The sequence below is a fragment of the Cinclus cinclus genome, chromosome 2 (assembly GCF_963662255.1).
Source record: "Cinclus cinclus chromosome 2, bCinCin1.1, whole genome shotgun sequence".
Taxonomy (NCBI): Eukaryota; Metazoa; Chordata; class Aves; order Passeriformes; family Cinclidae; genus Cinclus; species Cinclus cinclus.
Window position 1 is genome coordinate 38268337 of NC_085047.1, and position 26506 is coordinate 38294842.

Sequence of the window (26506 nt, forward strand, 5' to 3'; positions counted from 1 at the left end):
ATCATCAGTCTAAAAAAGACCCTCCACTTTTTTCAATATTTGTTCCTGACCACACTGAAAGTGAAAGGAAGCATTAAAAATTTCATGAGAAAGCATATTATGGTTCTCCAAGCTGGCTTGTCTAAGCATAAGAATCCAAAGACAGCAGTAATGCTCTAAATGAAAATTCAACATTTTCTTTGCTAACTAAAGCAAGCTATGGGATGATTTCTTGGCTGATGCAAATTGTGATTATTGTGCATAGCAACTTATAACAGGTTAATACTTCACTCTGGCATTCTTCTGTTGATTTGTACATGCAAAAGAGACAATAAAAACAAATGTGTTCCCCCATAGTAACAATGAATTAAAAACATACATTTTTAAAAACTGGTTTTGACTGTCCTCAGCTTACCTCAAATGAAGTTCCTTTAAAAAATCTAAATTTTTGTTTGCATCTTTAGGATTACAAAATAGTGTTTAACTAAAAAAAATAAGTATACAAGTCCTGATGGATTAGCAATGAATAAGAAAATATGTTCTCTCACATTGCCTTTTTGTTCAACAGAATCGCTATTTTAGCAAATTTTCCTTTGAATTTATTTTTTTCTGTATACATGAGTAGAATAATAATGAACAGATAAGAATTTTAGTACTATTATTATTATTCATATTATATTTGTTGGTTTTTTGGGGTTTTTTTTGGTTTTTTTTTTTTGTTCGTTTGGTTGGGTTTTTTTTGTTTATCAGCAGGCCTTGCACTAAACAAGAAGGGTTTGTTTCAGTAAAAGCACATTACATGGAAATTCTAATTATTTTTTACTTAGTAGAGTGATTTCTCTGTCTATCCCTTCTGGTTTTGAGGCTAGATTGTTCAGGGTTTTCCTTGTATCCCCTCTCCTCACATTTCCTTTTTAACTATAAAGCTTACTCTTATGCTATGCTTTCTTTTCTTGTGCTCTCTTTCTCTTTGTATTTTTGTTTCTCATCTGCTTAGCTAGAAGACCTAAAGGAACCACAATATGGTACAGTCTGACTGCAGCTTCTTTTAAATATGCTTTTCTCTACAGAACTGAGAGAAGAAATTTAATGAATTTTCTACACATGTCAATAACCTGGAGTATCACACAGGTATAATGGCAATCCTTGAGTGTCTGAATGACAGAAAATTTAGATTTTCACAGAGGAGCAGCCCATAATTTAATAATGTGATTGAGCAAAACTCTCACCACCTCTTTTCTGTGTTAGTGTGACAGGAGCAAGCTTCAGGCCATCCTTGAAAGGTATCAACCAGCACCAATTCATGCCTATATCTTTATGTGATAACTCAGCAAAATATATTTGCCATTAATGTCGAGGAAGATCTCCTGCCCTTGTTACCCCCAGCACTACCTTTGTGCTTATATCAGCATTGTTTCGATGGCAGATTTCACATTTGCTTTATATAGTTTACACAGTTTTGGTCATTCCCCTTCCTATTGCTACCTTTTTCAGATGTTTAAAAAGATTTTCTCTTCCCCAATTGCTGCCTTCATGTTCCTGCCAAGCTGTCTCCCGAAGTCAGCTAACTTGTTAGCCTTTTTGTATTGAAGGGGAAGCAACTTGTTGTAACAGTGATAATGAAGGACTGGTAATAATGGACAATAAATTGTATTTAGAGACTTTTGTTTGTTTTGGAGTCCTGTGGTTCAACATTTCTGTCCATTTAAATTAACTTTTTATATTATTTTACTCATTCATTGCACAACTTGTGGACACCTGCAAAACTGTCCTGTGAAGGAGGCTGCAGTTGGCAAGCCATAAAACCATAAAGATCCCCCTCTCTGCAGTTTATCATGCTTTTTCCTTAGCTCCAAAATTTGGAAGGTGATTAGTGATGTTAGTAAAGCAGTCCACTTGGGCTGCCCAGCTTGCTTGAGAGTTCAGATTAACTCATTTGACTGTCTTCTTCCTCTGCTCAGCCAACTGCCTTTGCATGGAGTTGATCCAGATACATTTCTCAGAGCTGCCTCATCTATAAATAGCATGAAAATGTGCTGTGGCTCCTTAATATTCCGGCACTGATTTTCTCCATATCATGTAAAAATCCTCTGCCTGGAATGGGAACTGAGCTCACAGTCTGTGGCTCCCACTACAGTACTGCGAGCAAGAATCTATCCATTCTAGATTTTTAGCTGCTAACTATGGAAAAACATCAGATATATCTGGAGGTTTTATATAATTGATAATTTTTAATTCTGATCACTACCAAACTCCAACAAATGAACTTTCTGCCGTTAAAGCGAGTGAGCGTGTGGGATGTTCTGGCTGATGGCCTCTGAAAAAAAGGTAGATATAAAATCAATAAAATGTTTCTTCTTTCTAAGTGAGGCTAGGATAAAGTGTCATCACAATGCACAAATCTTCACAACCTTTTCAGCTCAGACATGCCCTTTTAATAGTAAAACAAAAGCAAATAGAACTGAAGAATCTACTTTCCTGAAATATGGCCAAGATGTTTGTTTAGTCATTTAGACACTTCACCTGAGAAAATACAGGAATCACTTATCTGCCAGTAAATTAGAGCTAAAAGTATTGATAATGATAAATTTATTTCAGTATAAATCCTGGATGTCCCTGAAGATGATCTTATTTATTTTTTAATCCCATTTTTTATTTAGCTTTCTCTGAATTTTCAACTTTAAGGCTTTAGATCAAAACAATTAAAGTTCATTCCCTGTGGAGGAGTGACAGGCACAGTTTCATATTTACTGTTATTGAGAAGAAACTATTCCCTTTTTCATTATGCAAATAGAACCAGAAATAATTAGGAAGTATGGTAATAATATATGCAAATCCCAGTACTGACAATTTGTGAAATGTTCCTATTTTATGTGATAGCTTTTGACTTTTAAAGCACATAAGTACAGCATGCTTTGTAGAACTAGGAGGAAACAACTCCAGATGATCAGTTACCTACCTAAAAAAATTATAAAAGCAAAGAAAAGTGCCTTAAAATTCTCTTAAATTTAGTGACAGACAAGAACAGATCTTTTAGATCAACTTGTCTCATTTCCTGGTAACAGGCTGCTACCATGTCACATATTCCTTTTCTGCAAACTGGTGGAGAGTGAGCTTTTGCTTTCATGTCTTCTTCTGAAGAGTTTCTCATAAATTATTCATACTACACATCTTCACAATTTTTTGGCAAAAGTTGGTTCCAGTCATGTGGACAATTTCATTTAGCACAAAAAATTATCTTTTTCTTTCATGACTTATTTATGGGAGCAAAGCAATCAAAATGCTCTAAGCTTCTCTTTTTCTGTACTGACCAAGGTAAGCTGTCATTATCTTCCAGTTTTGTTTTTTCTGAATATTTGGACTTCTCTTCCAGTCCATATTGAATATGGAGGGATAAAAATTTTGTCTAGAATCCCAGCAGGAAATTTTTTAGAGCCTTGTTGATTTACTGTAGCAGTTTCTGGAAATAGTGATCTAATATAATTTCCACTCATTACCACCTGTCTGTAATGATTTTAGCATGGTTGAACCTCACCTTTAACTGCACAGAGTTCATTTCTATAACTGATAGGAGCCTTAAAACAGAGTGTCAAACCCTAAGTGGCAGGCTCTGGAGGAAGAACATCTCTGTCATACTGAGGAGAGATGTCTGGAGGATGGGATTCCAGCAGGGAGGTCTGACTGAGACCACGGCCATGTGGGGGGCCTGTATTATCTTGATGCATGGAATACACAGTTGTGTCCAAAGATCAGAATCTCCCTAAGAGACGTTGAAGAATCAGACCACGTGTTACGGAAATGAGGGCTGGATAAGATGCTGCTTCCATGTGAATCTCTCAGTAAGTAGGCTTGAAAGGTACGGGGCAAAAAAAGTGGTCTAGAGTCAACCTCTCCAGTTTTCCATTCATCCTTGAGTGAAGTGGAGTAAGAGAATAAATAAAACTCAGGCTCACTTGGTTGACACACTTGAGAACTCTCAGGATTTAGCTCCTTATCAACATTGCTCTCTCTGAGCATACATCATTCACATAAATCTTTTGTCAAATCCTGAGTCCCTGAAGCATTAGTGCTCACTTTTTAAAAACTTATGTGAACTCAAATTTGCATTTCCCATTTCACTCTTCCTCTCTATGTACAATGTAATTCAGACCCATTTAACTGATATAAATTACATTTTAGAGCTAGCTACTTAATTATGCTAGAGATAGATATCTCAAAAGAAGAAAAAATATGAAGGAAAAGTAACAGATTGGATTCAATAGAATGTAGTCTCTATATTAAAAAGAAGCTGTAATTTTAAGCAATCTTTAATAATAAAGTCAGCCTTTCTGGTGTAGCACAGTTTTATGTCAAATACAGCAGAGGGAACTAATATTTTTCAGGTTTGGTAAAAAGCAAATTTGAAGTGTGGAAATACTCTATGTACAGCTGAGTCAAAAATATTTTTCAGAATATTCAGCAACGGTGCTAAACAAAAACAAATGAAAAATACATTGTGCTGTTAGGTGAACCTGACATGTTCTGCTTTGTGGAATTTCTAACCTCTTTGTCTAACCTCAATTTTCTTTTGAATTCAGGCACTCTTTGCAGGAGACCTATTTTTCTAAATTAAGGTCTAGAAAATTTGTGTGGCCACCAAAGAGTTCCTCCCCTTTATCTCTTTTTGAGGTGAGAAGCAGATCACATCATCCAAGTGAGGTTCATCTCAGTCTTGTCAAATTACTTCCTGCATCTCCTGATGGACATGAGAGTTCAAGCATCACATGTAACCTGGCTGTCATGCTTGCAGCTAGGTAGAAGTCTTCCAAGATAACAGTGCCCTTTAGTGAAAATGTAATAAGGCATTTACTTAGCTGTGTATTTCAAGCAGTTTGTCTAAAAGGACGAGTGCCAGTTACCATCACTGAGGCCATTATGGTTGCAAATGAGATTTCTGCGCTTCCACAAGGAGTTTAAATGCTTACTCTGGCTGATTTCAAGGGGATACCAGGATTTAACTTCTTTAGACAGTTCTGAAAATTTTTTCCTGCTTAATTAATATCTGTTCAGTGCTTTTTAAAAACGTGTATAAATGTAAAGAATTCTTGTTATTCAGAAAACATCTATGCAGCAGGTTGAAAGAAATTTATGAGAACCACATAGCAAAGATTTACAAGGAAATGATAAGATGCTTGGATGTGAATAATTTTTTGCAAACAATTTACACACTGAAATACAGATCACAAAATATACACTTGAGACAAATAGTTCGAGTAACAACAGTTGGGCTCAAAAGCAGCAAATATTTAGCTGGTATGGATGGGAAAAGTTGTCATTTGGACTTAATGAAATTCAGTTTAACATTACTGCAGAAAAAATCGCAGAAAAAAAATTAATTCCTAATTTTCTCAGCAAGGCTAAATAATGGTTTAGGACTTAAGACTTTTTCCACATAAGTGATGTATCACTGTAATTTCCCAAGTGTATCAGTGGAAGGTGCTGAGTGCTCAGCACTGTTGAAAAAATCAGGTCACCTTTGTAAAAGATTATGGGATGGAATTCAAAAAAAGTTCAACATGAAGTTATGAAAGCATATAGAGGGTGGAGGTATACACAAGGTGGAAGCAAGGACAGGTAGCCTGGAAGCATACAGAGATATTATCCATCATCCAGGGACAAACTTAGGCAAGCTAAAGCCCATCTGCATGTAGCCAGGGATGTCAAAGACAAGACGACCTTCTACGAAGAATAAGAAAACTGTGGGCCCATTGCACAAGAAGAGGAGGGACCTGTTAGACAGGACATGGCTGAATACCTTCTTTGTCTTGGGTTTTACAAGCAGTGGCACACTCCAGGAGTTTCAGGTCCTAAAGGCCAGGTGTAAAGGATGAAGAAATTGCTCTGTGGAAAAGAATAAGGTTACAGAATGCTTAAGCAACTTGGAAATACATAAATTCATAGACCCTGGTAGGATGTACCCATGAGTGTTGAGAGAGCTGCCAGATGTCACTGCAAAGTCACTCTCTACAACCTTTGATCAATCATGATGACTGAGAGAAATGCTTGAAGTCTAGAGGAAAGTAAGTGTCACTCTAATTTTTAAAAAAGGCAGAAAACTATAGGGTAATCAGCATCACCTGTACCCTTGGGAAGGTGAAGGCTGGAAAACCATTTCCATGCAGAAGAGGAACAAGAAAATCATCAGGAATAATCAGCACTCATTCTTCAAGGGGACTTCATGCTTGACCAACTTGATAATTTTGTGTGATAAAATGTCTGACCTGGCAGATGAAGGACATTGCCTACCTGGACTTCAGTAAGGCCTCTGAGACTGCCTCCCATGAGATCCTCATAGACAAGGTGTTCACAAATGGGTCACAAATGGCTGGTCAAGCAGACACGAAGGTGGATTGAAAACTGCCTGGAAACCACCCAGAGAGCAGTGATGAGTAGCACAAAGTCTAGTTGGAGGCCAGGAGCTGCAATGTATACCAGGAGTCCATACTGAATCCAGTCCCTTTTAACACCTTCATTAATGATCTGAGTGATGGCACAAACTCTCTTCTTCAAGTTTGCTGACAACAAAAACTAAGAGGACTCACCATCCAGAGGGACAACAAGAGGCTGGAGGAATGGGATGACAGGAACCTCATGAAGTCCAACAAGGAGAAGTGAAATGTCTTGCACCTGGGGAGGAACAACCCCAGTCACCAATGTGTGCTAGAGATCACCCATCTGGAAAGCAGCTGGTGGACACCAAGCCTAACATGAGCCAGCAGTGGGTCCTTGCCACAAAGAAGGTAGAATCCTGGGCTACTTTAGGTGAAGCATTGCCAGCTGATGGAAGGAGGTGATCCTCCCTCTCTGTTCAGCACTGCTGAGGCCACTGTGGTGTTTCCTAGTAAAAAAGAGACTAGAACATACTAGAGAAGTTCCAGCTCAGAGCCACCAAGGTGACTGAGGGACTAGAACAATCTTCTTATGAGAAAAGGCTGAGAGAACAGAAACTATTCAGCCTAAAAAATGGCAGACAATTCCAATATTTATTATTTTATCCTTGTTTCATTATTTATTTATTTATTAAGTTCAAAAGATTTTTAAAAGAGAATAATGGATTTAACCGTTGTTTTGTTTTGCTGTTTTGGGGGATTTTTTTACCTGTTTGCTTATCAGAGTCATTTTTTAGCCATATTTTGAAAATCTAAATCTAAGTAAGAAGTCCACATTTTGGAATGCTCAACTCTTTCTGAAAAGCTTAAGAAAGAAAAATATCAGTTAAAAATATCATCCCTTTTGAAATGATAGAATAATATTTAATGAGGATTATTCCTGCTGTTAGATGTCAGTATTGTTTCATGAAAGTCCAATTGGAAGTAGATTTCTACAGCTGTAAGCAAGACGGCTCTTCAACTGTGAAGTTTAGAAGAGCTTGCTGTTGGTGTTCAGCACCTCATCTATTAACAAAAGACTTTAAATTACACACTCACTGGAGCAGTAATCATTAGAGCAGACTCAAGATACACAATAGAGATTTAATTTCACTGGAACGGTTCCTAATGTAATTCTGTGTGGTGCAGATTATTTGACTTAGAATTTTGGGTAGGCCAAAAAAGGTATATGGGAAAAAAGAGTGGTGCTGTCTAAAAAGAATCATTAAGATCCATTTCAAAAATTGAAATCACATATGATATATGGGTTGGGCAGCCTGACTGTTTTTTCAACACATAATATATTTAACCTTTATGTTTCGTTCATGTATTTGATTCTCTACTGTCTGTATAATGGAATGTCTTTTTCTCTTGAGCTTTGAACACTGTGTAATACCCTGGGGAGTTCTCCAAGGTTATTAGATCCATTGCTTAGCTGCAAGTTACTAGAGGCTACACTAACTCTCTCCTCTGTTTGAAAAGCTGCTATAATATTTCTGGTCTTGAGCAATGAATAATATGATTAGTACCTTAGGGAATGCAAACAAAAACATTAACAAAGTACGTTTTCCAATATTTAAGAGGGAAGCCAATCCTCAAAACAAAAGTTGCATGTTCTTGAACACTGTCTAATAACATTAACCTGAAATCACTTGATTTAATTGCCCTGTTAAGCAGTTTATTGCATTACTTATGGGATAACAGAATGAGTTCAAAGTGGGTTCATTGCATTATCTTACAAACAATGTACCACATCATTAAACAAGATGATGGAAATCAATGTATTTTATACGAAATAATTATGAAGGCTCATGTAAAGTCTCAAATGTGAATAGCAGAAAGACCTCACTGTGACAAAGGAAAAAAGGGCCTTTGTGAGGATAAAAAGACAAAGCACTGTCAAACTATAATTCCCCAGAATCAGATCAGAAGCATGATTCTCCAAAATTGTTAGTTTTCCTGTCGTCTTATACACTGCCCTAAGCCTTTAGTCAGAACTATAGAGAAATCTCTTCCTTGGCTCACAGATAATGATTTCTAACAGCTATCTTGTCAGTTCTGTTCTTAGGGAATTTACCACAGATGTGTGACAATCTTCCAAGCATCTAGCTTGCAAACTTGTGATGATCTATTTTGACTTGTGTGTCCAGAGGGAATGCAAATAGAAATGTTTAGAAGAGCCCAAAGAGAGAGGACAGCTGATCCAATCTATTCTGGAAGAAGTAGTTTCATGTTGACTGAGGGAACTGACAGTGCAGAGAGAAATGCTGGCTCAATATCACCTTAGTGACCCTCTGCCTGGTGTATCTACCCTTGTTTGTCATGACATCTTCACGCTTGTTTTGCTACAGCCCTTGGAATTTACAGATATGTGCATGAATGAAGGGTCCAGTTCTGTTCCAAATCCCTTCAGAAATGAGAACAGAACAAAATACTGGAACACCCTTCCAGGAAGAAGAGCCAAAATGAGAGTGGCTCAATGGTCCTAAATGATCTGCAAATAATTTTGTTGCTGAGCTCCAGAGTCCAAAGGTGATGGGGGGACAGAGTCCAGGAGATGTCAGAACCCCTGGCCAAATTCCATTCCTACATTAGGAACATTCATCCTCCATGTTTCAATAGCTGCTGCAATGCTGCCTGTCTCACTCACACAGAGTGCACAGGATTTTCTGCGTGCTCTTGAGTGGGTTCCAAATGTTCAAACCTATTTTCAGAGTGGTTAACTAGTGAAGAATGCATTAGCCTCATATATCTGCCTCTTTCCTCGTTTGCAGTGCAACTGAGCAATGCAGAGAGTGCAGAGATTAATTTTGGCAAAGAATATTTTTTTTCCAGAAAAAGTGAGGTCCGGACTGTAAAAAATAGCAGGGTCCCACAGTAACTTGGTTTACAATTAAAACATAAATTAAGTTCCTCCCAGTAACCTATACCTTTACCCTCTTAGAATTTTTGGACATATTTCGATAAATGAAAATAAATTTCCCTCTAATACAAGGGTGCATTTCTTGTCAAAAATTCTAAAATGGGAGGAAGATGTTCAAATCAAAAAGATTTGACCAGAAATACTGCCAGTGGCCTTTGTGTAAAGTTTTGATATGGTATCAGAAACAAAATCTCTCTACATTATAGATGCTTTCTAGAAAATATGATCTCTGGGAGATCATGGGAGCTGCACAGTCTTGTTCACCAAAGCCATGGCTTATTGACCATAAATGTTTATGAGAATGTTCAGTGTGGGGAAACTGATTGGTTTCACACACTCTACTAGGACCATCAGATAACAGTGTTTATTTACTACTTCAATAATGTAACTTTAAACAAAATGTTCTGATGTCCTGTGACTAATCTCCCTCTGAGATTCATCCTCTGACCAGATTTACAGTTTTACTTAACCTCAGCTTCAAGCATCATCTATCCTGATCCTGCAATGGAGGTAAATGGGATCCCTTCCCTTCCCTTCCCTTCCCTTCCCTTCCCTTCCCTTCCCTTCCCTTCCCTTCCCTTCCCTTCCCTTCCCTTCCCTTCCCTTCCCTTCCCTTCCCTTCCCTTCCCTTCCCTTCCCTTCCCTTCCCTTCCCTTCCCTTCCCTTCCCTTCCCTTCCCTTCCCTTCCCTTCCCTTCCCTTCCCTTCCCTTCCCTTCCCTTCCCTTCCCTTCCCTTCCCTTCCCTTCCCTTGCAATGGAAGCAGTCCCTGACTCATCTATGTGATCCTGTTGGGGGTTCAAATGGAGCCATGCCACTATTTGGAAATTGGCAGTACAAAAGAGATAAGTGATGCTGCTACTATTATAATTTCTTCGCTGAAAGGGTTTTCAAGCACTGGAACAGGCTGCACAGGGAAGCAGTTGAGTCACCATCTCTGGATGTATTTAGGAGCTGTATGGATGTGGCACTTAAGAAAATGTTTAATGGCTGAGTTGGCTGTGTTAGGTTAACTTAGCTGAGTTGATGATCTTAAAAGCTCTTTCTAGCATAGATGATCCTGTGATTCTTTTTTCTTGTAAATGTAAAGAATGCTGAGCCAGTAGATTAATGTTTTGGGTCTATACCATGGCCTAAACAATTAAGCATCAGGAAAAATGTGTACTTTGCACAAAACATACACACGTAGGTGTTCCATAGGCACATGGCAAATCCAGCACTCCTGAAACTGTTCATATTCTCTGTGCCTGCGATGCATGCAGGACTTAGGCATAGTTGGCAGTCTAATACAGGATAGACCATGGGGGTTTTTTCCAGATTTATTAATATTGGAAATCCTGATATTATGGTAGCAAAATGTCAAATTCTCAGTTCATATATAAGCTCTGAACAGATCCTATTCTGGTCATGAAAATTCTTGTAATTCTAAGAGAGTTGATGTTAATGTGGTCACTGAAGAGGCAGAAGTTTACTACTCCCATTTGTATGAGCTTTCCCTTTAGAAGGAATTATTTTGTGAACCAAGAGGCTTTACCTCCCTGTCTTTACCCTTTCCCCCCAGCTATGCCTGCAGCAAGTCACTGAAATAAGGAGCCCCTGACATATTTGCTTTTGAGTTTGCAGCTTTAGCTTTAGTAGAAAACCTCTCTTGGAGAGTTCTTCTGTGTAGTTGATATTGAAATTGATAGGGTAGTGCCCTTTACCAGAGTGGGGCAAAGATTTTACTGTCTGTACAGCTACTTAAAACCTGTGTATTTGCACCTTTACAACTCAAAGAGATATAGACTATTACTGTACCATATTTTACAACTTATTTAGAATCAGATACTAATTGCTTGAAAAAAAAGTAAAAACACTAATCTTAGTTTGATTCTTTGAAATAAGTGATTTGACTTCAACTTTATTCATGAAAATCCTGACATGCTCCCAGAATTCTAGTAACAGCAGGCTAAAATGTAACAGCCACATGAGCCTGAGCAATCCACACTGGTTTTTAAATTGCTTTTCTCTTCTGTTATCTGGGAGAAAATAATCAGAGAAATACAATACTTTCCCTTTTTGTTGATTTATTTTTTGTTTTTAAAACACTATTTTAGTGTTTAATTAGGCTTCAGTTGTTTGATTTTAGCCCTCATACTTGGCAGGAGATATTAAATAAGGTTTCCAGCATATAAAGGCCAACATAATAGTACGGTTTTTAGGTCATCTAAAAGTTAAGCAACTTTAAATAGACAAAATCGGCATCAGATTCTACTGTTCAATTTTCATGCAAAGCTATTGAAGGATTTCTGATCAACTTTTCATGAGATCAGATTATTCAGAGCTTTCATAGGGTTAAGCAATTTTTCTAGTTCTATCTAGACAACTCAGACAATGGTCAGCAATGGATGCTTAGGAGAACAGTATAAGGATAATAATTAATTAAATTGAAATGTCTGAAGCTGTCTTATTAATGTGTCATAAAATAGATCTATGGAGCTGCTCCTGAGCTGTTTTGTGCACAGCTTGGAAGAGCAATATAAAATAATAAATTATTTAATCTCACCAAAACTGATCTGCAGTGCTCCAGAGGAGCTCAGAGATCAGTGCAAACACTTTCAAGTCCAGGAGAGCAGGGCAGCAAACACCTCTTCCCTCCATACCTTCCTTTTCAGTGCCTAAAACCTGGGCAAAGGTGTCATGATCCTCCCCTGACAGATGCCCTGCCAGTTCCTGGGAGCCACAGCCACCCAGGGCTGGGGACTGTAGATGGAGCTGAAATCCATCAGGTCAAGCTTTTGTCAATGCAAAATCCCTTCTTATTCTTCACATAATGGTTCAAAGCTAATGCTCTCTTAAGATCCACCTGAAAAGATAGAGGACTGAATGACACAGTTTATCTTTAGAGCAGATAGAGTTGTATTAGTCCCAGGAAGGCTGAGGCAAAGGGAAAAACTAATTGGAGTCAGATAGTGCTGGTAGTTTTCTCATTATTCTTTGTGAGCAGGAATGGAATTATACAACATGTGCTAAAATGCAAAGAACATTTTTTTCTGGAGAATATTTTTCATTTAAATTTCACCTTTGCAAATTTTACTGGAGATAAATGTACTACCTTTCTATAATTTGTGCCAGCCAGCAAAATTAAAACCCCTTACAAGCTTTAATGAATTTAGCTTTTTGCATTTCAACATGAAAGGGAGAATGACAGAAGGAAATTAGCATAGTTACCTAAATGAAGCACCTTTGTTGAGTGGTGCACTCAGCATTTTAACAGGTAGCAGAGGTGAAAAATTACATTTTTCAGCATTTATGGTACTGTTAGCTTGGATTTTACGGACAAAAAAAAATTATAAAAATTGAGATCATCTCAAGGGCACCAAATAGAGGAATCTCTCGTCTGGTATGCGCTAGATGGTATATTAGAAAAAAACTGTGCTCAAACTCCAAATGGCAGATTGAAAAATTGTTTGGTATCTGGGGAAAAAAAAAACAAAAACAACAGTGATATTATCACTTGGAGACTGAAACTCAGCCTTCCACAGAACAGTCAGTTGCTTTATCCAGTTCAATGGCTTATGAGAAAACTTATACATAAGCTTCATAATAGAGTTAATATTTTTGAGGTTACCTGATCTCTCATGGTTTGTGCAGAAAGACATCAGAGTAGAGGCTTACGGTGCCCAACACTACTCTCATTCACAAAGCCCAAGTGAAAAGGATTTGCATGGAAGCAGTAGGCAGGTTAAGAGCAAGGATGAATCTTCCTTTTAACTTTCAAGTAGGGAATGAGGTAATTTCCAGTTTCTAACCATAATCTATGAACTACTCCACAACTAACTCCTTGCTAATACAAGCATGTGTCCTCTGAGAGTTTGGGTCCAACTCACTCTAGCATTGGGAGAAACAAATTCTTGTGGGTACAGCATATTTCCCATATTCCCTAACCCAGATGGGCTGCTCAAATGTTGCATTTTTCCTGTGTTTCCTTCCAGCTCCCCCTGGTAACACCGAGAGCTGTAGGAGCTGGATAACAGATGTTGTGAATGCCAGCTGTGAAACAAAGGAAAGAGAGCAGGAATTACTTCATTCTCTGTTTCCCCGACTTTTGTTGTTGTTGTTGCTGTTGGTTTTTTTGGGATTTTTTTGTTTGTTTGCTTGTTTTTGTTTTTAAAATAATTGCTTTCACACTCTGACTGTAACATGTGAAGAGTGAGATATTTGATCACTTTGACCTCTCACAAGCTTTTATAAAAACAATATCTACACATGAAAAAAGATACATGAATACACACAAAGATATATATAGGAATGCAGTTAAATTCATGTGTGCAAATCCATGCACTCATTCACATAGAAAAACACCTGAAAGGGAGATGGAAAATAACTGTCTTGTTCCACTGAACCAGATTCTCCAGTCACAGAAAGTCATTGACACAGATACAAGCACATATGGGTGGGCCCTGCTCAGTGTTCATGTCCTTATTAAATACCTGTCTAGGGGACTGCCTAAATCATGTACATAAAACAAATAATTAACATAAACAAACACCAAATCCATCATATGTCCAGGGTGCTATCAATCTTTTCTTGTCTTTTGGTACCACAGATCCAGAACCTCTGGATGCAAGCAAAGTTTTGTGTGTGGAAAGGACTGTTCTGCATATTCACTCCAAGCTTATCCCATGAGTAGTTGAAAGGCTGCTTAGTTTTATCAGCAGTAACTTGTGCAGCTGTATAAACCTGCACTAGCAAGTTTCTTGTTAGACCACAACAGCCTCAGTTTTAAATGATCCCTATTTCCTCAGGAAGTGCATTTGAACCTAACATGCCTAAAAATTTACTTCAAATGAGAAAAAAAGATGTGTCTGTGGTAAAACAATAGTGCAAGCAGCAACCTTGTCTTCATACTTCTTGCACATGCTGGAAAGGTTAGGGCTGGGTTCCATTAGGTGATCAACTGGGAGCTGATGTAACCTAATATTTCTCATCAGTTTGACTCCCTTGGCTCCTCAGACATCTGCTCCCTGGAGCTTCAGGTAGAGAGTTAGCAGATTCAGACAGACAGGATACACTGGAAAATTACCTCTTAATTCCCAGAAAACGGAAATCCTGTGAATATTTCCTTTCAGGAAAGATTTGTTCCTGATTTTCAGAAGCTCATTTTATTTCTTGAAAACTCCCCATGTTACCAAGTAATAGGTAATTTTTCAGGAAAAAAATTTCATTTTCCAGTCATCTTTAGTTCTTGGCCATTCACTAGAATTTCTATGTGACATCAATAACAAAATCACCCCAAGAGACTGCAAAGTTTGAAAAGTCTTGGCTATCTGTTCTAGGGAAAAGTCTGGTAAGGAGAAATTCAGTGTGCTCCCCATTTCTACTCACATTTGCTCTGTGAATCTCAGGGGATCTTGAAACATATGGAATTTCTTCAGTAACATTTTTCAATTCCTGCTCATTGCTATTCTGCATGCTATAACATAAAAATGACACACTGCTTTTTTAAATTGGTGAGAACAGCACTGCAGCTATCAGTATGATTTTAGATCTTGGTCTATAACACAGAAAAGAGACATCTTTTCTTAGAGGAAATTAATGTACAAACATGGGGTTTGGGCAAGGAATTATGCACAAGTGTTTTTTGTGAAACAGAAGGGGACAGATTAGTGTTGGGAAGAGGAGCAGAAATTTGTGAGGGAAGCCATCACACTAAAGGCTTTGGATTGTAATTTACCTACATCTGGCTGTCTCCATGGGAGCAGAAAAGATCCACCCATCCTACCCATGTGGAAATTCTCTGATATATCCAAGTCACTTTTGGGAATCCCTCCAAAATCCTTTATCATTATGTCCAGCTCATAAACTTTACCATATCTATAAATTGTCCCTGTTTGTTTTTTCTTGGTTTAACAGTTTACACACTTAAAATAAATGCAGAGCTCTTTCCAAATGGCTGCAGGGCACTTAGAGGAAGATTTGTATCAGGGGAATGACCAGTTCCATGGGCACTTTAAATTACATTCTCTGACTAACATGGGCTAGGATGTGCTCTGTTTGAGCTGGGAGCCTGTAGCAGTTCTACCATGAGAAGTGAACTAGATAATGCATAAATAACTACTTTAACACTCTTCCGGAGCTCATTTGTTTGAATCAGTCCAGGCTATTTAAAAAAAGCATCAAGTTCCTTGGAGTCAGGGGGCCATGCTGACAGCAGGTCCATGGGAAATGCTGATTAGGATGGAAAATTGCTCAGAACTAACCTGAGTTTTGAGTGATCTCATTTTCAGGGCAAGCTGAGTAGAATTGTGGCTGCCACAAACAATTAGGACCATTCCCAACAACAGATAGGCTGGAATAACTGGACATGCGTATTGCAGTTCCAGTAGTGACTAACTGCTTTGATTTAATTAATTAGAAGAATGTTTACAGCAGTAAGTTGAAAGTGCTACAGTTTTCCTGGGATTCTTGCTATCCAGGCAAAATTTTTCAATCAGTTCCCAGAAAGCCTGATTTCTTAGTACGATGCCATTTAAAAAAATGGAAGTGAAACATCTTGACCCAGATTAATCATAAAGCATGGGGGAAAAAAATCCTTAAATTACTTAAAAGAGGTATTAAAATTTAGGTTGTAAGATAGAAAGTGGACAGTGTTAATCCTACTGTAAGTCCTTTGTCTTTGAAAATAAATGCATATTGCACCCTTCCTCTGTCTGGAAAAGCTGCAGCTGCTGCTCTACATTTGATTCAGCCAGCAGTAACCCTGCCCTCAGTAGAGGGCGGGTGATACCCACTCAACTAACATCAACGAAACCAGTAGGACAATCATTTGATGTTCACAGAATTTCCTGGAAACCATACCCTGAAAATCATTAATAGACATGCTCTTGTTCAGGTCCACACAGCTGTAACATTGATTTTTAACAGAACATGTCCAGATGAACCTACTTGCTGAATGTGACCTTCTTTCATCTTTCCTTTTCTTTCCCTTCTTTAATGTTGTAAAAATAATTTGAGAAAAAGAGGTTAACAGGTAACTTGACCACATTTAAAAATATCTACACAGAGACAACTTCTAATGGTGCAAGGCTCTTTAATCTGCCAGACAAGTAGATGATACAATGTGGTGACTGAAAGTCAAATCTCAACAAAATTAAACAAGAAAAGGACTGTACAATTTTAGTGACAGAGGTCAGGACAACGTGGCTAGAATATCTTTTCCATCACTGAAACCTCTGACACAAGTCATTAGAGTCTTTCTAGGACATATATTTCAGGACAAGCAAAAATTTCCTGGATCATTATAGGAATTAGTGGATATAATTCCATGGCATTTATTAGGGAGAAGATTCATGTAGATACTTAGATTGGACTCAAAAGCACTGATTCTGTTGTGAGGCAGGTGAATCTGCCCTTCTACTGTGCCCTTATAAAACCTCACCTGGATACTGCATCCAACTCTGGGGTCCTCAGCACATGAACTTGTTGGAATGAGTCCAGAGGGGGGGCACCAAGATGAATGGATGGATGGACCACCATTGAGAAAAGGCTGAGAGAATTGGGATTGTTCTGCCTGGAAAGAAAAGGCTTCATGGTAACTTAATTTTGTGGCCTTCCAATACCTGAAGGAAGCCTGCAAGAAAGAAAAACTTTTTGTAACAGCATGTTGGACAACACAGGACTAGGGAAAATGGCTTCAAACTGAAGGAGATATAGATTTGATGTTAGGATAAAATTCTTTGCCATGAGGGTGGTGAGGCAATGGAAGATCAGAGAAGCTGTGAATTCCCCATCCCTGAAAGTGTTTAAGGCCAGGCTGGATGGAGCCCTGAGCAACCTACCTGTTCTGGTGGAAGGTTTCTCTACTCATGGCAGTGGAGTTAGACCTAGAGAAACTTTAAGGTCCCTTCCAATGCAAGCCATTCTATGGTCTTCTCTATCTCTGAAGCAAAAAAAATAGAAAATTTTCAAAGACCTGAAACACAAAGGATTTGTGTTATCTGAAAGTCTGAATGTGAGGTTTAACATATTCTAAGAATTGCATTCTTGGGCTGAGAGGAATATTGTAGAGTATCTTAAATTTATTTCCTTCAAACTATTGCTCCTATTCTCTTAAAATCATATGTTGTGTTGGATAGAATCATAGATATCTCCATCTTCAGTAGGCCCTTTAGGATTCCTTTATAAATCAGCGAAAAGAAATAACTATTTTGAGGGCATGATTCACCTACTTCTAACATCTCTGTGTAAAATAGGCAGACGGTATTCTAAATGTGCTTCTGCATTCCCAGTGATTATATGGATATAGAAGGACAAGGAGGTTTAGATGTCTAAATTCAGATGATGGGTTGCGGTCTTACAGTACAAAATATATGGGCATTGGAGTTTACATTAACTTTGGTTTTCACAAAGAGGATCTGGTCATTTAATTCACCTTTACTCTCTGTTTCAAAGGTTTGGTCTTGTTGAGAGTCAGAAGGGAAGAGAAGATTAAAATTCTCCTAAACTTACTTAAACTTTCTGATATTGTCAGCTGCAAAATGCAAGAACTCTATTGCAGAAAATGTTATTTGAGCATGAATGAAGATACTAACAAAATGTTTTAGAATAGCTGTAAGTGTGGTCTGAGCCTAGTACAAAGACCCCAAAGGAAAAGGGAAATTTCAAAGTTTGATCTATAATTTCTGTTATAATCTCCTGAAAATATTTTAATAATAAAAAGGACAATTAGCTGTAAAAGAATCAGAGATAAATTATGGTTCTTGAAGTTTTTTAGTGTTGTCAACTGGATAGTTTTCATTTTTCAATTCCTTAATTTTCTTCTTCCAGTTCCTGCCTGCTTAAATAAAAAGTCAGTAACAGTGATTGTTTAGGAAGAGTAAGGAAATTCTTGAATTCTTCTGGCTTATTGGATTGCTTTGCTAAAGAGGATAAATGGGCCATAGTGTGGTAACCTAGTTACAATTGTTATTTATGGAAGCTTCTGTTCCAGTCAAATTAGCTTGTCAGTAAGGCAGAGAAACAGCGTGCACAATTTCAAGATGCTATATATAGAAAGCAAAAGTTGTTGGAAAAGCAGAGCGATAAGCTATTTGTGTGAAAGAGCAGATGAACGTGTCAGTCGTTGTGGTTTTATAATGAACATTCACGTAAGCATTCACTAAAGTTTCATATGGACAAACAGCCTTGGCACCATTTTTTGGATTTGACCATTTAATTTTGCTATTTAGCACACCTTTAGCATAATATTCCTGCAGTAGTTTATACTCACCACTGTTGGTCTGCTCTGAGGCATCAAACCTGCTGGACTAATATTTAGAAATGTTGCCTGAAGCTTAGACTTGGGTGCAAGCTGATGGGTGGCAAAAGTTTTGACCAGTAGGTTCTCTGGAGCAGATCCTTCCTCCCCCTGCCTCAGCTGAACATGCATGCTGGCAAGCTGCAAGATCAACAGCCAGATTTCCATCAATTCCTTTCTCTTACATAGTTCACATTCTATAGAAGGGTATAAATCAATACTTTTCCTTCTCTGACAATGCTGGGAGCCCTTGTATGGGCTGAAGTGGAAAAATCCTTATTGGGCAAAAGTGGTTAGAAGTGATCAAGCACCCTTCCACATTAAGGTTGTTCTTACCAGCAAGCCATTCAAAGGAACAGCCAGAGTTCATTGAGAAAAAACTTCTTCAGAAAGATTTCCAGATGTATTCTGTAAATTTGTTAAAGCTTGCAATATGGAGGTGCTTAGATGTTCTAAGATATTTCCAAATCTGAATAATAAGTCTAAAATGAGAAAAACTGAAGCAGGGCCATTTATATGTCATTTGGACTACACAGTTTTATACCTCCCATTGATCCTGGACCTTGAATGTTGACAGGGAAATCAGAGGTGGCAGAAAGCAGAATTTTCTTTCTGGATGATCTGCATGAAAATGGAAAAAAATTGTCTGGGGTGCATGTAGATCATGGTTCAGATTTGCTCTCTTATAGAAGCATTTTTAAAAAGAACAATTATTCATCAGATCCTGTCATTCATTGAACTCCACACTGCCTATAAATAATGTTGATAGGTGCATCTTCAGCAGAATCTCCTTCTCATGTAAGCTAACCTTGCAAACAAGAGTACATTTATTCATGGAGTCAAGGAATGGTTTGGGTTGGAAGAGATCTTAATCATTTCACTGCAACCTCCCTGCCATGGGCAAGGATGCCACCCAATACATCAGGTTGTTCAGAGCCCCATCTGTTGTGGTCTTGAACACTTCCAGGGATGGAGCATCTAAAACTTCTCTGAGTAACCTGTTCCAGTGCCTCACTACCCTCACAGTAAAGAATTTAATCCTAACATCTAATGTAAATTTCTACTCTTTTAGTTTAAAACCACTCCCCATTGTCCTGTCACTATCTGCTCATTTAAAAATTCATAGTATTTCTTTTTAATACGGCTGTTTAAGTACTGCAAGGTCTCAATAAGTTCTGCCCAGACCATTCTTCTCTTTTCTTGTCCTAACAGCCCCAATTGTGTCAGCCTGTCTTCATAGGAGAGATGCTTCACTTCTGATCATCTTCAGACACACTCCAGCAGGTCCACATTTTCCTTGTGTTAAGGACCCCAAAGCTGGATGCAGCACTGCAGGTGGGGTCTCACCAGAGCAGAGAAGAGGAGCAGAATTCCCTCCCTCACCCTTCTGGCCACGCTCCTTCAGGTACAACCCAGGATGAGGTTGGCTGTCTGGGCTGTGAGCACACACTGTTGGCTCATGTTCAGCTTTTCATCCATGACAGCCTCCAAGCCCTTCTCCACAGGGCTTTCAATGTGATCTTCTCTCGTAATCTTTCTATGTAATCTTCTCTCGTAATCTTTCTGTGCAAGCTCTCTCTCTTTGCTTGTATCTCAGATTGCCCTGACCCAGGTGCAGCACCACCCAGCTGGTCTTGTTGACCATTATGAGGTTCTCAAGGACCCATTTCTTGAACTTTTCCCTGGACGACATTTCTTTCTTTCCTTGTGTTACCTCCATTGATGTATTGTCAAAGAACTGCTCTTTACATCCTTGTGCATCTCCTGAAGACAAAGCAGTAAAATAATGTTTTTCTGTTTGTGGAACTTTGAGCAGAATTTAGATTTTGCAGAATACTCTACAAAGAGAAATTAACTTTATCATTAGACTGCAAAATGTGCAGTCACCAACATGGGATAGACACAGGGCATTTTACCTGTGAAAGTTCATGTGCTGAACAAGTACAGTGGCTATGCAAAAGATGCACATTCCTTATGAAAAAAGGAATGGAGAGCTAGGTTATCTGTAGGCACCTTTAATATTCAGTGAAACACAGCTTCCTGTGCAGCTGACATCAAAATGATGACACCATTGCATATTTTATGGTCTGAGAAGAAGGCTTTTTCCTGCCTTTTGCACAACAGGTATGCAGAAGGTTGACCTTAGCTGAGTGAGACTAATCTCTTGCAAGCTTCTGCTGCAGCTGATGGAGAGAGCAATTTAGAGCAGGCACCTAAATCAACATCTTAGAAATAATCTCTGGAGGATCTTATTTCATTCCACTGACTATAGTGGGGGACTAAAGAAGTTGTGAGGCTGGATTTAGCTATTGTGATTGCCTCTCTCCACCTTGAAAACACTGACTGAAAACTTCATTCAGCATCCTAAGATTCTTGAATTAATGAAATATTTCTAGACTTCTTTGTGACAGTGAGAGAACATATTTAATATTGGTCCCTATTCATAAGCATCTGCCATACACTTTCCAGTTGTAGCACTTCTCTTGCCTCCACTGGGAGAGTAGATGGCTTGAATTATTCACCACTGTTTTGATAGTAAACTCCATCATAGATTTTATAGCTTAATTAATCGCATAATATTTTGATTTAAACATGGCCCATTTATCTGCATTTATTTCATGTGGGACTCATCTCACCTAATTTTAATTATAAAAGTGTTTGCAAGCTAGTCAAAGGGATTCTCTGCAAAGTTGATGGAGAAGATCAAACATCTCCAGAGTGCAACAAATGAAGTTTTGTAATAGATGAGTGTTTGTAGTACATGGGATGAATAGCCTTTGGGAGGTTTTGAAAATTAGATAAATATTTATTACACATCTTTGAAGCATTTGTCATGAGAAGACCTAGTTCCACTCCTGGAATTTTGGAATCCACTTAGATATGTTATAAAGCAGCAGTAACGAGCAGTAATAATTTATCAGGCTGCAGTGGATACCTTATAATTAAACAAGGGGATTTTTTGTATTTATCTCTGCTACTGTTTTGTGGTTCCTGCTGTGTTTTTCTGCAGCAGTATTTTGCCCTTATTCTTGTTGCCTATATTTGAAAAAGCTTTATGTACCACATTTCTGCCCTACAATGAGGAAAGAACCTCAGGTTACACATAAAGCATTCACAGAAATTGTAAGATTTAAGCACTGAGGTTCTTTTGCAAGTATTTCTATCACAAGCAACAGTTTCAGTCCAGAAATCAAGGCATCTTTTTCTCTGAGGAAACTATTTCAAGTCAATCACAGCCCCGTGAATAGGAAGGTAATTGGAACAGATGCTGCTCTTTTTTTTCTTTTCTTTTTTTTTTCTTTTAATAATGCATTTCAGTAGTAGAGGAAGCGTTTGTATTCTAGTTAAAAATTTAAAATCAAAGGGGGGATAAGAGAGTGGGAGAGATATAGGTTTTGGGGGAGGAGAAAAGAGCCCAGAATATCTTAACAATATTGAAGAAGTTTTTGAAAAAACAGTTACTTCAGCATGGAAAGCAAAGTAAAGAGAAAAAAAACATAGCGAAGCAATCAAATGCATAGGTTTTTATAGTGATTGAATAATCAACTTCCTATATGAGCTATTTCAAGATCAATACAGATATAAAGACCTCATTCGGTGAAGTTGTGCTGCATTACAGCAAAAAGGAAATAACGAAGAGTATTTCACACACTGGTTTGTAGCCTGAAGCCCCCTGAGTCTGTATTGCAAAGCAGCCCAAATAATGTGATCATAAACTTCTTTCTGAAACACCTGCTGCCAACAGAAGGCATATGGATCCTTGAAAATTCAGATATTACCTGGAAAAATAGCTCCAAAGGCATGCTTTATCTATCAAAAATTATAGAAAGCCAATTTGATCTAAAATTGGCTTTCCCATCATATGATAGGAACAGAGCGAGGCAAAAATATATCCCTGATTATTCCTTAGGATTTTACAGTTTAAAGTGTCTTCATATGGCAACAAAATCTTTTAACACATATAGACAGAGGTTTTCACATAATCCCATTTCTTTTTCATTTTGACACAATCATTTCCTGGAAGAAAAAATAATCTGTTTGCATCTGGCATTGAAGCAGCTTGAGTTTTTGCTGTTATTTTCAGTTCCTTTTTGTTTTGTTAAACACAGAACAAGTTTAATAAAACCTGTCTCTGTTATAGAATTGCCTGCTGGTATAAATATGAAAAAATTATGGCAGCAGTTTGAAGCCTCATTAAAAATTAAAATTTGATATAATCTACAAAATCATTTTGACTGCTGCTTAGGCAAGATCAGCAGATGATTGCATATTGCTTTAGAAAAGGAAAGGTCTTGGCCTTTAATGGTAACATCTATGGAAGAGCTAAAGGACTATTCATCTAGAAGTACAATTTGTTTTTTATCTTTTTCTCTGTTATATTTCTTTGGGGAATATTATGAAAGAAGAACAAATTTAAGATGCTCTAAAAATATTCTGCTGCAATTAGCAAGCAATATATGATGCTGTTTTAAAAATGCCAAAGATAATATTTTTATACTGCATTATCGTAACTCCTGCCCTCTGCAGTTTTCTACAAGGAGGAAAAAGAAAAATGTCACAGTTTTTAATTAAAAATACTTTTAAGAGATAAGATAAAAGGTATTAAACATTTATGCCCTAGGTACATCAGGATTGATTTCCTTTTCAGGTTACTGAGTATAGAACTGGTACACACTCAGTAGTTATTCTCAAAGATCTTGGTGCCATGTAGATGGTGGCAGCCTCAGGACAAGACTTTCAAAGCTTGTTCTGAGTGACCCCATATCAAACAGAACAGGAGCTTTTGCTGAGACAGATGAAGCTCTCATCTCAGTGTACAGCAACAGTATCAAGCACAGTGGAGAAATCAAATCTTGCAGTCAACATCTCTGTTTATACAAGGTACAAGGCTTCAAACACATAATGTGAAACTGAAATAAAATTTAAAAACAGAGCTGATCTTTCTGTATGAGTGCCTGAAGGATGTCTGAACACAGTAGGAATGCAAAGATCAATGTATAGGGCTCAGAGCTACTTTACATGTTCACCAACTGTAAAATCTGCAATTAACTGTCAGAATTTGTTTCAGCAGTTTGAGTTACCTTGAAGAAAATACTGAAAAAAAGAAACAAATTCTTTGAGATAAGTTTCCATTTCTTTTTCTGGGAAGACTTCAATGTTGTTTTCTCTTCCGACCTTAAGAAAGAATTGGAAATGCCATGTGGAGGCTACAGTTAGAATGGATCTGACTATGGAGTAGGAAACAGAAATACAGATAAGAAAACTCTACCTCTGATGAAGCAGTTTGATTTTCTTTTAGTTACTGGTTAAAGTATTTTAAATTTGATTTTCACAAAAATGTGAAAATCGTTGTGAGAAAATGTGATTCTTGTTTTAATTACAGATTTTTTTTTTTAAAGAGAAGCAGAAAAAAAAAGGCAAACAAAGGGTGAAAATTGTTTAGACAACACATTCTCTCACATCATCCTAAACTCAAGGACCTTTCTACTTTGATAGGTTCATGGTACAGGACTTCAAATTCAGATACACATATACACAGACACACAGACACACACACAGACACACACACACAGAAACACACACACACACATTCTGTATATCGTGAGTTATTTTCAAAACCAAAAAAATTATCTTCAGAACCCAAAGAGGGAAATGAGTGTACTAGGATGTGAGCAGTCTTATCCTATAGTCAATATCTACAATTGACAGATGAGTTGACATGCTCCCTGGAGGTGCCCACCCTGGCCACTGGCTGGCTCTGATTGAGACATCAGCATTGTGGTGAGATAGCTTCTCTTCATGGCTTCCAAGAATAATTCAATTGAAATAAACACACAAAAGCCACGCTGGCAAGTTCACAGAAAGAATTTTTAAAATAATATTGCTTTTGCTGTCTCTTTCTTCTTAAGGAAACTCATAGGAACAAGAAGTAATTCTTGTCTAGCTGAGACAGGAAAAATAAGATAGATGGCACGTATGGAAAGATGAATGGGGATAATGTGCAGACAGCTGAGTCTGAGCTGCAAAATTGATGGAATCTGGGACACGGTGGTCCTGGACAGATATTGTTATGGACTTGGTCCTTTGAGTTGCACAATACATCTCCTCCCCGCTGACAGAGAGACAGCACCAGTTCCGTGTGTTCTTATGTCAATGCCAGAATTTTACATTTTAAATGGCAATATTATCATCTGCTTCACTGACTAATTCAATCTCTTTCAGATAATGCAATGACAGTTAATTCCTCTGCTTTTATAAAAGTTTTCCTGAGATTTCCTTAACTTTACTGGGTGAAGAGGTGCAACATGCAAGACGCCTCTGAAACATTACTATTTCCTCTAAAATATGGCACTTCTGATTCACTGTTAAGTTTTCCTTTAGGCCAACCTGACTTCTCATTCTCTTTGCCAAGTGGCAATAAATGCATGCTATATTCACTGCATTTCCTTCCTCAGAACAGAGAGCAGAAAAACACAAAACCCATTTCTTTGATAAATCATGAGTCATTAGATATTAACTGTATTATGCAAAATGTTTTCTTTGATAGGAGTCACATTCTCTTCTAAATGCTCAGGATTTTTGTTATTAAAATTCGAAGTTTGAATGAAAAGGTCAAAAGCTAAAAGTGGATATTGACTTCATGCATAACCATAGTGACAAGCACTTACCTGAGAAACACTTGAACTCATGGCATTGCTTAGTCTTTTTCTGGCAATGAAGAAAAAAGGTTCTGTAATCCCAGTGTCATCTATCACTTTTGACCTCTAATAAAAGTAATGTTTCCTTTTGGAAAAAGACAACTAGATGGATTATACTGGGAATAGATTGGGTCATCATATCAGCTTGCCAAGATAGTGGTACACAATGGGAATGGCAAATTTCCATGCCACTAATGAGTTTAGGGAACCCTTTGTGTTCTCAAGAAGTGCAAGTCGTTGGTTCAGGTCCAATAAACCATGGACCAAAAAGAAGGGAGTCAGAAAGAAATATAGTGAATCGGTTCACAGAATAAAATAAAAATAGTAGCACTTCTTATGACAATTAGACCAACTCCTGAGCAGATTAGAGGCACCTTCCTTTTCCACACGACCCTAACAAGACTTCAGAATTTGCAGACTCTAAGATTGCTAGTGCAAATATTATCAGAGCCAGTTCATTCTAGTTGCTTTAGTGTTGCACTGATATCTGTGAGGTTTCATAATGTCCAAAATTCCAAATTATGTATGCTTCAAGTTCAGACAATTGTAATGCAAATGTTATTTTTTGTCAGTGAAAAGAAAATGAAAAAAAAAATCAGTAAACTTAAACTAACTAATTTGCAAGAGCTACAAAGAAAGAAGCATGGTAACAAAGATTCTTTGCATATGTACTTGATAGATGTAAGAATTTATTTAGTATTGTGATAAAATACTACATATCATAGGGAAGCAAGACCTGTCTTATGTATCTCACGTAAAGCATTGGGTTAGAAGTGTAAGACCAGACACTGACAAAACACAATATTTGAGGCAGTGTTTGAGAATGCACAAAGTTTCAAAGAAATCAGTAGAATTTTATTTTGTGTGTGATAGACTTTTGGCTTATAGAAAACATCCAGCAGGGAAAAAAAAAAAAAAAAAAAAAAAAGAGAGAGAAAAATGGTAGGTCTAAGAAATAAAAAGATAAAAAGTGGCTCAATTTTCATGCCTTTCAGCAAGAGTTACAGTCAGTGGTACATATTTCATTTCTGGAACTTCATATCAAACCCGCAAGTTTAGAACTGTTTTGAAAGTTTATTCTAGCCTAAACTTTATCTTTTATTTATTTTTCACTTTGAAGAAAATACTCAACAATAAGGCCTTAAATACATGAAAATAGCCTAGATTTTGAAAAATTAGAAAGGAACAGGACTTATTGTGGCATTTTATTCTGAGAATTGCTAT

General features: G+C 37.6%; 1 pseudogene; it reads left to right on the top strand.

Annotated features, from left to right (window-relative positions):
• The first annotated feature begins 6246 nt into the window (after positions 1-6246).
• Positions 6247-26506, top strand: part of LOC134057862 (uncharacterized) — a 201953-nt pseudogene continuing 181693 nt past the window's right edge.